Below are 15,795 nucleotides of genomic sequence, written 5' to 3'. Positions count from 1 at the left end.
TCAGGAAATAAGTGGGTTATTTTAACAGAAATTCAATTTTAACTCTACCCTTGCGCCCTCAGGGCTCCAGGCTAAATAAGCTAATACTGACCGATGTGAACTGAGAATTTAAAGTTTTTCTACAAGGCGTTTTGCAAAAATTCCATATTTTGCCACGCATATTTATTTTAATTTTCTACTTCATCTTGATCTTCTTCTTCTTAAGCATGTGAGACTCTTTAATCTCTGGCATTTGGTCTTAAGACATTTGTACCATAACTTGTTTTTTTCATTAAACTCAGTAAAACCTTTGGCCTCAACTAAGGCCATCCATTTTCTATTGGTAGTTTTAAGATCTCTTCTGCTTCCATTCTGCTTCCTTTCTGCGTCATATCGCTTAGCACAGCGGTTCTCAATCTTTTTATGTCATGTACCACCAAATACTTTTTATTATTTTTGGTACCACCTGACTGAAATACATATCTAACTAGGTGATCTAATTAACTATAATAGTGGTGCTGATTTTGGCTGTTTTTGCGTTTTGTGTACCACCTCAAAAAATGAAATGTACCACCAGTGGTACATGTACCACAGATTGAGAACCGCTGGCTTAGCACATTACAATCTTATGTGTATGACAGTCTCTTCTTTCATTTCGGGCGACTTCTTTCTGGTGTAAACTACTTTCCAGTTCCAACAACAGATTGTACAGGTCAGTTTCACCTGATTTCCCTTCTATGTGCAACAGTGATACCCTGCCTAGGGTATCACCATTGCCTTTGGTTAGAGTTTCATGATATTCGATAAAAATATCGATATTGTATTGATATTGTATCGAAAATCAATACGATACCGATACAATACACACCTTAGCAATATTAATGTCGATACGATACTCATTATCTGAAATCAATACAATCCTCTTGTATTGTCGATACGCTTGCCTCGATATTATTGAAAATATCGATATCGAAAAATAAATAAATAAAACGCCACAGTTGTTTAATTTATATTTCGTGGAATAGGCATTTAGATAAGTGATCTGCAACCCAAGCATCAGCTGTTAATATTTTACACTTGAGTGCTTGAAATTAAAGCTCTTGAGAGTGACTAAAAATGACTGTTATGATTACACTGTTTATATCATGTGGCATTTGTGGCAATATTATGGAAGTAAATGATGATGACGCAAAAATAATTTTCAACAAAAATAATGAATTGCGATTTATTCCGAATCTCCGGGATTTACCTATCTTTTCAAAAGTAGTTTTTAAACAATAGATATTACAGAATTGGTAAGTATTAGTCGTTTCAAAGAAGCATTCAGCCATATTCAATTTTTATAAGAATCTAGTTATAAGAAATATTTGTAATATTTTTAGAATAATACCCATTTGCTAAGCATGCAAAAGTGGGCATAAAGAGCCTACACAGCTCAGATGTATAATTATTCTTTTATGTCGATATTTTATCGAGTATTGTATCGATCTCGTATCGAAATCAATAAGATATTTTTATAAGAAAGTATTGCCGATATCGATACTCGATACGATACTTCATTGGCATAACTCAATACTTAAAAAGTATCGATATTGTATCGTATCGTGAAGCTCTACCTTTGGTGCAATGGATTTAATTAAGATTGTTTTTCTTGATGTATTCATTCAAGATTTTTTTCACTTACTAGGTCTAGGTCTGTATGATTCTGGTAAGGTGTAATCTATGTTTGCGATGTGGGGCCCATAACTATTTCCAGTCCTTGGAATAGCCTACGAAATATGCCATACGGCCCCGCAGTTTAGTATGGTTCAAAATCTATAGCAAATCTGACCTTGTGAGAAACAAAGATCCGTTCAGAGGCCATGAAGTCACTTCTGGTTGAACTAAAGCTTGCTTGACGATTATAACCACTAGTCAATTATGTGGACCCTGGTAAGGGAACCACTTAAAATATGATCTATAGCCTCCTTCTAAGTGTCCGCACACTTCCCATTTGGGTAATTTAATTGACTTGGGTTTATTAATGTTAACTTGAGGTTAACAGGATCTCGCTTGAAGATTCTGTGAGATATTGATCTTATCTTCTTCTTCGATTTGGTAAGATATTCATCTTATCTTCTTCTTCTTCCCCTTTTGAAGTTATTCTGCTTGTTCATTGGCGGATTGATACCTCATGGAATGTTTTGAAAAATTTCCTTTTTTCAAAATAACTTAAAAAGTATTAGTGATAAGAAAAATCTGAAACAGTAAAAAATATAGATTATGCTATTAATATGCTAGTTTCATTTTGTTTCTCAGTAAGACAAAAATTGATTAAGGTATGGCTGTTCAAAATTTGCATACACTCGTGATTAGTGAGACTGACTCGTGAGACTGACAGATCATATAAAAATAGATAGGTAAGTAAATAGTTTGTAAAGCGGTAGCGATTAATTTCATGAGCTAAACACGGGGAGATTTTCATGATTTTTTACAAAAAAAAAAGAGGGCCAACTTTATTTTGAGCGTAACTCGCTTCGCTTATTTTTAATGCTAAAAATTTTTGTTAACAATTAAAATAAAGCTTTTTATAAACACTTTAAAAAAGTTTAAATGGCTTCCCGAAAAGTGCTTAATTTTTCGGTGATTTCCTCTTGAAATATTCGATTTGGAATTAGACGAATAAGAACGTATTTTTCATGAGCTACAACTTTGTTTTTACTTGATTGATAGACTTTACTGATACACCATTTTTTTTTTGTTTTTTATAAGCTACACTTTGCTAAAAATATTTTTTTCGATAAAATATTTACTTTTTGAGTTATTTGCGAAAAACTGTCTGAAAACGTAGTTTTTTTGTCCAAAAATCAACATTTTCAATGGCAAATAACTCGAAAAGTATTGACTTACGTAAAAAACTCTATAGTTTAGGCTATAACAAAAGTTGCTTAAAATCAGTCAATTTATCCATTTCCGGTCTTATCTTAAACGTACGTTTTTTCACCCCCGACAAGGGGTGACTGTCACCCCCTAAGTAAAAGCAACCAACGGCACAATTTCAACTTTGAAGTGGAGGGTAAGTAGAACCTAAATCCAAATTTTCATTCGGAGTTGCCTCTGAAAATTACACGGTATCGCCGCATTTCCCGTTCATTTACTGGGCTATAAAACAGTTACGAATATTTGGATAAATATTTTCCATATTCATTTTCCAGTGCCTGAAAATATATTCACATATCTTTTACGATCAACACTTTATGGGAAAACATATATCAATATCTATTTTCGTCCGCCGTACTTTATTATGTCTTTTGACGTTTACTGTCTTCTACGCGCATTACTTCCGTACGTGTCTCCTTCAATCTCATAATTACATTTTTTGTAGGTCAACTAAGACACATTATGATATAATGCGAAAGCAACAAATGGAAGGGGAAGGGGAAGGGGGAGCAGACATTACACGATGTAGTCGAGATTTTTTTTTGAAATATAGTCCTAGTCCATTGAAATGTTACATTTAGTGTGCACTTCTTAGAGGAGTCAATTTTATTTTTTTAATGTGTAGGGGGTTCAGTAGAAGCTTAAGTTCAAGTTTTTGGGGTTGAGGCCCTTGTCCCCCGGCCGCCATCTTGGAAAAAGAGGTGCAAAGGGCTTTCGCGCTGTATCTCGTAAACTAGCTACCCTACAGAAAATTTAATTTCACATAAAATGAAGCAAATTAAATTTTCTACAATTTTTTATCTATTACTTTTTATCGTAAAGTGACCAAAAAAAAAGTTATAAACAAAAATAAGAGAAAATTTTGTAAGAAATTTCCTTTTGGAGGTTATAACTTTTTTTACGTTCATTTCACAATAAAATAACATCATAGCGATTTTGTAGAGGATTTTTCAATAAACAATTTTCACTATAAAGTTGTTTAATTTTATTTATTGGCTAGGTTTTAAAGCGCTCCAAACTTGAGCAGATTCTCGAATTCTCGTAGAAAAATAATACTTTTCTATCTATATATTAGACGAGCGGCATTAACCGTTATGCCAACCACGAAAATCAAATTTAAGGTGAATGATCAATTTTGGTCTATTTTTATGTTTTAGATGTCGTTGAATCCGAATATGAAGTTTATTTTTATCTAGAGTTGGTGGAACATGTTAAAAAAATAAATTTTATACAAAAATGCCAAAAATCAATTTTGATGATTTTTCAAATTTATCTCGCTGTATCTTTGGTCGCTGTAAATATTTCCTTTTAAAAATTTTACTGTGTCATCTTTGAAGTACGTAGATAACAATGAAGTTTGTCCAAAATGTTTAAACACATTAAAAAAGGAGTTGTTAATTTATTAACATTTTGTCATCATATTTCGTTAGTTTCATGTTTACTTAAAAAAGTTGAGTGACAAACTTTTTAGTTTATAATTTTAACCAACACAACAATAAAATATAGTTCATGAAGAAGTTTTTTGGAAAATTTTAAGTCAAAATATATAATAGGAAAAAAGTTATGTTACTTCATATACAAGCGGCACACCCCAAAAAACGCTTATATCTCGAGATCCTGACCACGGTGTGGTGAATGGCTAATTTTTATCATACTTTATGATTTTGATATCAAAAATCGTTTTTTGCTCTGCTTAAGAATTTTGCATTTTGCGGTTGCGTCATTCTTCTTCTGAAGCGGCGAATTTGTCCTCAAACAACTTCTTGGGCCTTTTCTATATATGCTTAGAGTTATAAGTTTTATAGTGGGAAGAAAGGTCAAAAACAGATTAATAATAGCATAGGAATGTTAAAATCATAATACATTGTATGAATAAAAAATATATATAGATAGAAAAGTAAGCCTAACTTTTGTTTTTATTGTATCCCTATGAGCATTCGAGAATCTGGTCAAGTTTGGAGCGCTCTAAAACCTATATAAATAAATAAAATTAAACAACTTTATAGTGAAAATTGTTCGCTGAAAAACCCTCTACAAAATTGCTATGATATTATTTTATTTTAAAATGAACTGAAAAAAAGTTATAAAATCCAAATGGAAACTCGTTAAAAAAAATTTACATATTTTTGGTTATATCTTTTTTGTTGGTCACTTGACGATAAAAAGTAATAGAAACAAAATTGTGGAAAATTTAATTTGCTACATTTTACGTTTAATTAGATTTTCCGTCGGGTTGGTAGTTTACGAGATATAGCGCGAAACCCCTTTGCACCCCATTTCCAAGATGGCGACCGGGGGACAAGGATGGCGACCCCAAAAACTTGAACTTAAGCTTCTACTGATCCCCCCTATACATTAAAGAAATAAAATTGACTCCTCTAAGAAATGCAAGGTACGGCCTAAAAAATGTAACATTTTAATGGACTATCCATTTACTCACGGTTTTAATTTTAAAGAACCGGTGGGATTGACATGAAATTTGGCATACACGCAGGTAACATGCAGGTAACAAAGAAAAAAAGTGATATTGTGCCGATGTGTGCTTTTGCCCAGGGGGTGAGTTTCACCCCTTCTCTTGAGTGAAAAGCATAAGTTCAAAATAAGTACGGAATTGGATAAAATGACTAATTCTAAGCAACTTTTATTCTATAGAGTTTTCTCAGTAAATCAATACTTTTCGACTTATTTGCAAATGATTATGTTAATTTTTCTACAAAAAAAAACACGTTTTTAGACGGTTTTTCGCAAATAACTCAAAAAGCAAGTATTTTATCTCTAATAGTTAGTAAAAATATAGATTATAAAAAAAGTGAAAAAAAAAACGTTGTAGGTATATTATTTATATTAAGTTTGTAGACTGAGTAGAAACAAAGTTGTAGCTAATGAAAAGTAGTTTCTTGAAACATGAAATAACCAAAAAATGAAGCACTTTTCGAGGAAAACTAATCACGTTTTTCAAGTTTTTTAACGTTTAAAAAAACCTTTATTTTTGTTTTATAAAGAAGTTTCTAGCACCAAAAGTACATTACGCTCAAAATAAAGTTGGTCCCTTTTATTTGTAAAAAATATCCTATAACTCACCCGCTGATTTGCATCCCAAATAAAATTTTAAAGTAGAATTAAACAATTTTTTTTAATTTTGAAAAAAAAATCCTTTTTTTAGAAAATAACTTAAAAATTATTAGTGATACCAAAAATCTCAAAGAGTAAAAAAGTAGGTTTTGCTTTCCTATACGACAAACATTGGTTAAGATATGGCTATTCAAAATTTGCATATACAGTAAAACCTCCGTTAACCGAAATAATTGGGGGGAAGCCGTTTCGGATAACAAGAATTTCGGTTAAAAATGACATTATTTTTTGTATTCTTTTGTATCAAATTACATAGTATTCTTGGTCAAAGTTGGTATTAAAAAATACTATGAGGTGATTTCGTAATGTGTTGTATAGTTGTATATTTAATTGCGTTCTTTAGTTGTATGAATATAATTGTTCTTTAGTTGTAGAAAGCAATGTTGACGATGTTGACAAATTAACATCGAATTGTTTCCGTTTTTCGATAAAAATTTACTTTTTATTGACGAAATTATTGAAACTGTCAGCCGCTTCGGTTAAACGATGTTTCGGTTAAAAAGGTTTCGGTTAACGGAGATTTTGCTGTACTCGTAATTAGTAACCCGTTCAAGCCCTTTTAACTACAGCCTTTTCAAAAATACGCACTTTGAACTGATGACACAGATAATATAAATAAAACATACTTAAGTAAAAGTAACTTATGAAGCAGTAATGAGTAATGATTAATTTCATTTGGAATGCTAATAATTAGAGGGTAGTTGTCACGATTTTTTTTACCAAAAAATAAAACGGATCAACATTATTTTGAGCGTAACTTATTTACTTTTGACGTTAGAAACTTTTTTAAAATCAAAAATAAAGCTTTTTTAAACACTTTAAAAAATTCGTAAGTAATGAGTTCCCCCGAAGAGTGCTTCGTTCTTCGGTTATGTATTTCACGTTGAAATATTCGATTTGGAATTTGGCACGTATGAGCCTATTTTTCATTACGTACAACTCTTCTTTTAGTGGGTCTAGGGATCTCACACATACACCATTTTTTGTCAATTTTTTATGGGTTATATTTTGTTAAGAATGCCTTTTCCATAAAATACTTACTTTTTGAGTTATTGGCAAAAAACCGTCTAAAAACGTGTTTTTTTTGTTGAAAAATTAAGATATTTACTCGCAAATATCTCGAAAAGTGTTGACTTAGTGAAAGCTCTATAGAACAAAAGTTGTTTAGAATTAGGCCAATTCCGAACTTATTTTAAACGTATTTTTTCTTCGCTTTCAATAAGGGGTGACATTCGCCCCAGGGCAGAACTTAACATCGGCACAATATCACTTTTTTTCTGTTGTGTTAACTATGTGTATGCCAAATTGCAATATTTTGCTGTGAATGAATGGACTAAATTACATTTAAAAAACCATACAGAAGTAAAAACTTCTTTTGTATATTGGTATAAAAAGTTTTATTAAAAAACATAAAAGTCCTCCAAAAGGATTTGCAAAATGTTTTCAATCTGAATCAGATCATCCTCAGTGCGTTCTGCTTCGTAAAAGAAACTAGCAACTTTTTGAAAAAGGTTAATATCGATGTAACCTTTTTCAAAAAGTTGCTAGTTTCTTTTACGAAGCAGAACGCACTGAGGATGATCTGATTCAGATTGAAAACGTTTTGCAAATCCTTTTGGAGGACTTTTATGTTTTTTAATATAACTTTTTATACCAATATACAAAAGAAGTTTTTACTTCTGTATGGTTTTTTAACTATGGTATACAGCCAGCTACGGGGACTTTCCCATTGATTTTGTTTTAAATTACATTTATTGTAGGTCAACTAAGACACATTATGATCTAGTGCGAAAGCAACAAACGGAAGGGGAAGGGAGTGGGGGATGGGGGAGCAGACACTACACGACGTAATCGAGAATTTCTCTGAAATACTAGATTTAATGTAACACAATACTAAATGGAGCTTAGGCCCCATTGGGGAAGTTCTTGGTTTGGTAATTTAGTAATTCTCGAACAATTAAACTAATTTGAAGACGTGGATGGTGTTACCAGAAGGGAACAATACTTAACGCAGCTTGATATACGAGAGGTTGTGAATTATTTATTTTATACAAATTATATAGAGAGAGCTACGAAAATTTGATAAACAGATATATTACACGAAGACCATTATCTTGTTAAAAGCAAACTAAGAGCTAAAGAAACTCTAAATACATACACAGAAAAAACAGTAGAAACAAGACTAACGAGAACAGAAATATTTTGAACTATGCCCACATACATATTAATACTATACAGAGAGAAAAACTAACGATCTTAGGAAATGCAACAAAGAACTAGAACGCGGTTACGGCGTCGATAAGTATTAATAGTAAGTATTAGTATTAATAAGTAATTAATATTAAGTATTACAAATAATTTCAGGCAGTAAGTATACAATACATAAGACTATAAGACCTGTTAGATTCCATATTCCATGAATTAAATGGTTCTGAAACTATTTCGGGACAACATATAACGTGTATTTTATTTCCCATCGTCTGACTCCCATTTCCTCCAGATTCTCTGTGACTGCATCTTTCCAACTTGTTCTGGGCCATCCTACAGGTATCTCCCATCTGGTTCTTCCCAAAATACATTGTTTGTAAGGCGATTGCCGTTACTGCGTAACATATGTCCTGTCCATCTCAGTCTAAGCATGTAACGTTATAAACGTCACATGATTTTACTCATTTGTTAACCTTCTGTTTGTTTTACTATTTTTCTTCTATAAACAGTTGGCGTTCAACTTTTCTATCAACTAAATATTCTTTTTGATGAATCTACTTCAATTTTAATTTTCAATTATTTAAATTCAATTCTCATTTGTCTCTGTAGTATACCCTCTGTAAACTAGCTTTCATTTAGTTAAACAATGATTTATCTAATTGATGGATTCGACCGTTACTTGATGGAAGTTCATTTTATCTCACAATAAAACACTGAAAAACGTTTGTTTTTCTATACTTCCACAAAATTTATTACAACTATGTTATTACTACAGCTGTTTCGGCAAAGTGCCTTTCTCAAGTGATATATTTTACAAAAGGCAAACACATTGTAAAATATATCACTTGAGAAAGGCACTTTGCCGAAACAGCTGTAGTAATAAGATAGTTGTAATAAATTTTGTGGAAGTATAGAAAAACAAACGTTTTTCAGTGTTTTATTGTGAGATAATGATTTATCTGTTGGTTATTCCGATTTCCAAAGGATTTGTAGAAAGGAAGAATTTTTCTCTATCTATTTCATGTATTTAAAGTAGAATTTTCATTCAAAAATTATACTGTTCAATGTATCCTTGGGTTTTTTTGTTATATATTGGGTTTGTCTTGTCCCCCTTTTTGGTGGGGCATCCTAACTTTACGTGGTGTTCACATCTGATTATGAAAGGGATGTAGCAAGGCTACAATCCTAGCTGCTGCCACGATGAACCAACATCTCAATTGAAGCTGCATACATCTCCAAACCTACCCACCTAGCGAGAATACGTTCAGCCTGAGTTGTCGTTTTATTACTAAACAATTTTGTCACGCAGTAATCTAGGTAGTAGCTTCATTGTTACACATTGGCACTACAACGTAATTTGTCTTATTGTAAGTTTTTGCATTGAGTTTGGTTATTTACATATCTTTACGTATCTCATAACAACAATGATTTACAGAACGTAATGCAACGCCTTAATGAACGCCGTCATGAGTACGGACTGAAGATGAATTTAAAGAAAACTAAATGCATGATCATGACTAAATCAGCACATGCAAACATCCAATTGACTATTGAAGATACTTATTAATTGAGAGTGTGGATAACTACAAATACTTAGGAACCTGGATAACATCAAATGTAGACCAAACTAAAGAAATTAAGCCAAGTATTTAAATAGCACGTGCATCATTCATTAAACTTAAAAAGTTTCTTTGTTGTCGGGATATAAGGTTAGAACTACGCCGAAGAATGCTTCGGTGTTACGTGTTCTCTACTCTTCTTTATAGCTTGGAAGCGTGGACATTAAAACAAGTCCATCTGAATAAGTTGGCAGCCTATGAATTTTTTGGTGTTACAGAAGAATCCTACGAATATCATGGATTCAAGGAATGTTAAATATGGAAGTAACTAGGAGAATAGGAAATGAAGCGGAAATAATATATTTATATATATACAGTGATGAGCGTGCTAATAACCGGCAAAATAGCGCAAAAGATGGAAAACATATTAAATTGTGAGTTAAAAAGAAATAAAACTAGTAGAGTTGTTAAATTTAGCGATATTAACATATAAATTGACATTATATTGATTCTTTCCCACCTTTAGACGTATCAGAGGAGTATGTCAACTAAAACTGTCACTGTGACAGTGGCATTTCTAAAATTCGTTCGATACGTCTAAAGGTGGGAAACAATCAATATAATGTCAATCTATAAGTTACTATCGCTAAATTTAACACCTCCACTAGGTGCATCTCTTTTTATCTCACAACTTAATATGTTTTCCATCTTTTGCGTTATTTTGCCGGTTATTAGTGCGCTCATCACTGTATATATATATATATATATATATATATATATATATATATATATATATATATATATATATATATATATATATTATCGGTTTACAACGTTCTCCGTCTTCCGATACCCGTTTGCCATTCCTTTCTGTCCGCACATTGATCTACTTGCAGACCTCCTTCATCCATGGCTTTGTTTATTCCTGCCTGCTAACTTTTCCTCGGTCTATCTCTTCTTCTTCTACCTTGCGGTTTCCAGTTTTGTATTTGTTTTGGGATTCTGTCTTCGTGCATTCTTTATACGTGACCAAACCATCGTAGTTGTATTTCATTGATTTCGTCATTTATTGTATGTGTGACCTTCATTATTTCTCGTATTCGTTCATTGGTGACATGTTCTCTTCTTGATCTTCCTGCAGCTCTTCTCCAGAAATCCATTTCGGGGACTTCTAACAATCGTTTTGCTTTTTCCTTCATAGGCCATACTTCGCAGCTGTATGTTATGATGCTTTTCACTACGGCGTTATAGATCTTTTTCTTGTTTTGGTTGTTTATCTGCTTGTCCCAGAGTACTGAGTTTAGGAGCGTAATTGCTTTCCTGCCCCGAGTATTTCGTTCTTTAATGGCTCCGTCCAGTGTTTCATCATTCGTGATTTTCATACCCAGGTAAAGTAAATGTAACGAATATAAATACCTGGGTAAGCGGAAATAATATTAACTATAAAAAGACGAAAACTTGAGTACTTAGGACATGGGATGAGATAGCACAAATACTCATTATTACAACTTATTATGCAAGGCAAAATCCGAGGAAAGCAAAATGTGGGAATACGAAGAATATCCTTGCTTAATAACTTAAGGGAATGGTTCGAATGCAGTAGTGCATTGCTATTTAGAGCGGCAGTCAACAGGGTCCGCATTGCCATGATGATTTCCAACCTTCGATAGAAGATGGAACTTAAAGAAGAAGACGTATCTCATCTGGACCACTGGCTTTTCCCGTTTGACTTACTATTTTAATCGTTCTGATGATTTCTGAAGTATACCAAGTACTTTTCTTTTTGGAGCTGTTCCTTGTGTTGAAAAGTCCGAAAAAAGCGAATTTGCCGTACAGGACCCCGATTTTTGATCCTTCGCTTCGTTATCGATCATTCGCTATCTGTACAAACACCCTACATATACAGATAGCGAATGATCAATAACGAAGCGAAGGGTCAAAAATCGGGGTCCTGAGTTCTTCTATGTACGTATTCCAATGCTTCCAAATAACATTATTTTGAAGAATAAGCCGACTGTTGTTATCTAATCTATGATTCGCAAATAAACAAATTGTTAAAAATAGGAGAATTAAATTTTTTATATAAAGCAGTGGTATTTAGGAGCACCAATTAAATTACAACATATAACAAAAACAATGTTTAATAACAAAAACACCACAAAAACAATTACCTATGTGGCCTATATTTTCGATGTGGAATTTTCCATGCCGCAAAATACAGTTATCTATTAAATTTTCGTATTTTCGGTAAGAATATTGAAATTCCTGTTATCAATGTGCAGTACGTGTATTCAAATAGGGTTCTTGTTTTATACCTTCTTTTTCGTCAAAATCTCATGAATATCATATGGGATATTGTCCCAAAGCTTACATACATCGCTAAAATGGAAGCTGTTTGTAGTTTGGCGGATATTTTGAGCCATGAGGTAAAATTGACGGTGGTATGTTTAGGAAAAGCACTTTGTTCCGGAGTTGGGAAAGTGATAGAGGGATGAGGGTCAAATTTTCTTGCTAAGTTTGGTAAGTTATGTTGAAAAATAGAACAACTTTCTAAGCAAAAGTGGGTTGAATTTATTTACCATAAATAGTTCTAAAAGTGTAACGTTACCAAAATTACTTATGAAAACATATTATATATCATAAAAATAAAATTGCAGAATACAACACTAAGATAAAAGTTGAAAATATGTAGGACGTAGGACAACACAACCAGATATGTCAACAAATTGAACGATCTTGTCGAACGATACCGCAGCACCGTGAGTCCACGGCTTAAGAATACGCAGTTCAATCCATTCCAGTGCACTGGAAGAGTAAGAAAAAGCTTCCATTCATCATCAAAGGTACCATAACATATAATTTACATACTTCTTCTTCTTAAGGTGCCGAGACCGCTTGTCGATCGTTGGCTCTCATGTTGCGCAGCATATTAACAATCATTGTCTTATTTACAGCCGCACGAAATAGTTCAGTGCTAGTTTTCCCAAACCATTGGCGTAGGTTTTTAAGCCAAGAAGTTGTACGGCGGCCCACACTTCTTTTTCCCATTATTTTACCTTGCATGACAAGGTGAAGTATGTCATATTTTTCTGGGTGACGCATTATATGACCAAAGTATTCCAATTTGCGCCTTTTAACCGTGTTCACTACTTCGCAACTTTTATTCAAACGTTGCAAAACCCTTTCGTTTGTGACTCTTTCTACCCAACTGATCTTCAGAATACGGCGGTAGACCCACATTTCAAATGCTTCTAGGTTTTTTAAAAGCGATTCTGTCAGTGTCCATGCTTCAACCCCGTAAAGTAGTACTGGGAATATATAACATCGGACCATTCTTATGCGAAGTTCCAAATTTAGATCATGACTGCACAGGATTTTCTTAAATTTCATAAAACTTGTTCTTGCTTTGGCAATTCTACTTTTTATTTCTGTACTAGGGTTCCAGCTTTCATTAATATGAGTACCCAGATATACAAGATTACTTACTCGTTCAATTGAGTCATTACCGATTGTTACGTTATAGTTATTATTATTTACGGCTGCCTGTTTACTAATAACCATAAACTTTGTTTTTCTTGCGTTGAGTTTGAGTCCATATATCGCGCAGAATGCCACCATTTGATTCAATAACGCTTGAAGATGTTCAATTGATCCAGTCAGCAACAAGGTGTCATCTGTGTATCTGATATTGTTCATAAGCATACCATTAATGAGTATTCCCTCTTTTGCGTTTTCCAAGACTGCATTTAAGATTGTTTCAGCGTAAAGATTAAACAACATTGGTGACAATATACAGCCTTGTCGAACTCCGCGCTTGATTTTTACTTCTTCAGAGCACTGATTCGCAACCCTAATACATGCAGCCTGGCCCCAATACAAATTTGCGATTATTCTAATGTCCCTACCGTCCAGACCGGAAGTTTTGAGAATATGTAGCATTTTTTCATGGCGAACTTTATCAAAGGCCTTTTCAAAATCAATCGCGCACATGAAAACGTCATGATTTACATCTCTGCATCTTTGAATTAAAACTTGGGTTGCGAATAGTGCATCACGCGTTCCAAGGCCACAGCGAAAACCGAATTGAGTACTTGAGATTCTTTCCTCAATTTTTCTATATGTTCTTTGATGAATGATTCTAAGAAACGTTTTCAATACATGACTCATTAGGCTGATGGTGCGATAGTCGCTGCATTTTGTGGCTCTGTGTTTTTTTGGTAGTACAACAAATGAGGATTTAAGCCAATCTTTAGGAATTTTTCCACTTTCATAGATTAAGTTGAACAATTTCGTAAGTATCTTAATGCCCTCGACACCTAAAAGCTTTAGTGTTTCTACGTAAATCCCATCTGGTCCGATCGCCTTCCCGTTTTTTGCGTTCTTTATAGAGTATTGCACTTCTTCCTTAGTTATTGGAGGGCCGCTTATGTCATTTAGCGTTTCTAGTTCGCTTCTTTCATCATCGAATAATTCCTTTATATATTCTGTCCATCGTATTAGTTGACCTTCGATATCGATTATAATTTTTCCGTTTTTATCTTCGATTAGTGGAGGATTACATTCAGTCCTGCAACTTCTTTCAGTTTTTTGTGCATATTGAATGCGTCATAGATACGCTCGTAGTTCTCAATTTCTTTACATTGTTGTTGATGCCACTCTGATTTAGCTGATCTTATTTTTCTTCGAATCATACTGTTTCGCTTTTTGTATTCACATATTTTGTAATTTACATACACACACATTCAATTAATTGATAAATTTTGCTTATTTTACCATAATATATAAAACCAGTTTCTATTAAAAATATATTATCTATAAATCTAACTCTTTAGTCAATAAATTTAACCCTTAACTACTGACGTGGATGGTTTAGGACGTAGAATCTGACATGCGGTATGTCATACCGTTGCCTATTCTCCTTTGTTTTCAATATGAATCTGTTTTATATCACTGTATTTGTTTTTTACATCAACTATGGAATGATTCTTCACGCTGCTGTCGAATAAAAACTGCTCAAAAAAATAAACTTTATTTTTTCAAGAAAACTAAGAACGGATGTATAATATTAAAAAATGGTGGAGGTTCTTACAAAATCCTTTATAAACTGAATTACAAACAATCTGGAGTATTGGTAACTCAAAAATAGTAAAATAGTGTTTTCCACTTGTAGGTAGAACAACTGGATGAACTTGTTGCCATACTAATAGCGAAAGAATACACTGCACTGCTTTTAAATATACAAACGTAAACACTAACATGCGGTACGTGATACCGCAAGAAAATGTTCAACGGAGCTCAAAGACTAAACCACCACTTGAAGGTACACAGATTGTATGCTAGAAATCTTTTATAAAACACGTTTTATAACTATAGGGGAGTGCATATAGATTTTCACTTCGGAAAAAATCAAACAAGATAGAACTTTTTGTAATTTCATTAAGAAATGTTTAATAAACAACATATCAAAAAGTTCTTCTGGAGAAGTGGATGCTTCATTTTTTATTAAACAAATGAACTGAGAAATTAGATATTTTTTTAAATAACTCCGAAAATATAAATTTTAGAAAAAAACTGACTTGGCCATTGAAAAATTCAGAAAATTTTACCAAAAAAACCTTGTATAAAGATTTTTCTAAAATTAAATCTGTAGCTTCTATAATTTTTTATTTATAACGCTAAAGTCACCCTTCTTCTTCTCACAAACATTGGCGCACTGTAAACTAGCGTACGACGAAGTGCACGGTTATTTTAATGTAATTCTTTAACTAATCGATCAAATAAAATTTTACAAATTGAACATGAAAGAAGAATAATTAAGCTATCTTAAAGTTATAACAAAAAGAAACAAAATATATGGGCATAAGTACAGTGTAGGCTGAAAGTGAGACTTACATGAATTTTGTTTAAAAATGATTTAAAAATGTGTAACTAATACAATTTTTCTTATAAAACTCTGAATTTTGGACAACTTACCTTCCAATCATCTTACTAAACGATG

The sequence above is a fragment of the Diabrotica virgifera genome, chromosome 7 (genome assembly GCF_917563875.1).
Source record: "Diabrotica virgifera virgifera chromosome 7, PGI_DIABVI_V3a".
Lineage (NCBI taxonomy): Eukaryota > Metazoa > Arthropoda > Insecta > Coleoptera > Chrysomelidae > Diabrotica > Diabrotica virgifera.
The sequence above is the reverse complement of the archived record's forward strand: the minus strand, read 5'-3'. Positions refer to the sequence as shown.